Genomic DNA, 1,213 nt, shown 5'->3' with positions numbered 1-1,213 from the left:
GATCCACACAACTGAATGCCTTTGCATAGTCAATAAAACACAAGTAAACATCTTTCTGGTATTCTTTGCTTTGAGCCAAGATCCATCTGACATCACTAATGATATGCCTCATTCCACGTCTTCTTCTGAATCCAGCTTCCATTTCTGGAAGTTCTCTGTCAGTATTCTGCTGGACCATTTTTGACCTCTCTTCAGTAAGATTTTACTTGTGTGTGATATTAATGATATTATTTGATAATTTCCACATTCTGTGGGATCACCTCTCTTTGGAATGGGTACAGATATGGATCTCTTCCAATCAGTTGGTCAGAGAGCTGTCTCCCAAATCTCCTGGCATAGCCAAGTGAGTGCCTCCAGCATGGCAACAGTTTGTTGAAACATCTCAACAATCTCAGTCAATTCCTGAAGCCTTGTTTTTCACCACTTTCTTCAACGCAGCTTTGACTTCTTCCTTCAATACTCTTGGTTCTTGATCATATGCCACCTCCTGGTACAGTGACTCTGTGTATTCCTTCCATCTTCTTGTGATGTTTCCTGCATCATTCATTATAGTGCTCATAGAACCTTTCGATATTGCAACTTGAGGCTTAAATTTCCTCTTCAGTTCTTTCAGCTTGAGAAATGCCAATTGTGCTCTTCCCTTTTGGCTTCCCAACTCCAGGTCTCTGCACATTTCATTATAATAATTGACTTTGTCTTCTCGAGCTGCTCTTTGAACTCTTCTATTTAGCTCTTTTATGTTGTCATTTCTTCCCTTTTCTTTAGCTACTCTCCATTCAAGGACAAGTTTCAGAGTGTCTTCTGACATCCATTTTAGTCTTTTCTTCCTTTCCTGCCTTTTTAATTACCTTTTGCTTTCTTCATGGATGATGTTCTTGATGTCATCCCAGAATTCATTTGGTTTTTGGTCATTCATATTCAGTGCATCAAATCTATTCTTTAGATGGTCTCTAAATTCAGGAGGGATATAATCAAGGTCATTTTTTAGCTCCAGTGGACTTGTTTTAATTGTCTTCAACTTCAACTTGAACTTGCAAATGAACAGTTGATGGTCTGTTCCACAGTCAGCTCCTGGCCTTGTTTTGGCTGAAGATACTGAGCTTCTCCATTGCCTCTTGACATGGATGTAGTCAATCTGATTCCTCTTTATTCCATCTGTTGAAGTTCTCATGTATAGCTGCCGTTTGTGTTGTTGAAAAAAGATATTTGCAAC

The sequence above is a fragment of the Orycteropus afer genome, unplaced genomic scaffold (genome assembly GCF_000298275.1).
Source record: "Orycteropus afer afer isolate SDZICR_OR568_19922 unplaced genomic scaffold, OryAfe1.0 scaffold00243, whole genome shotgun sequence".
NCBI lineage: Eukaryota > Metazoa > Chordata > Mammalia > Tubulidentata > Orycteropodidae > Orycteropus > Orycteropus afer.
This window is presented reverse-complemented; position numbering follows the sequence as displayed.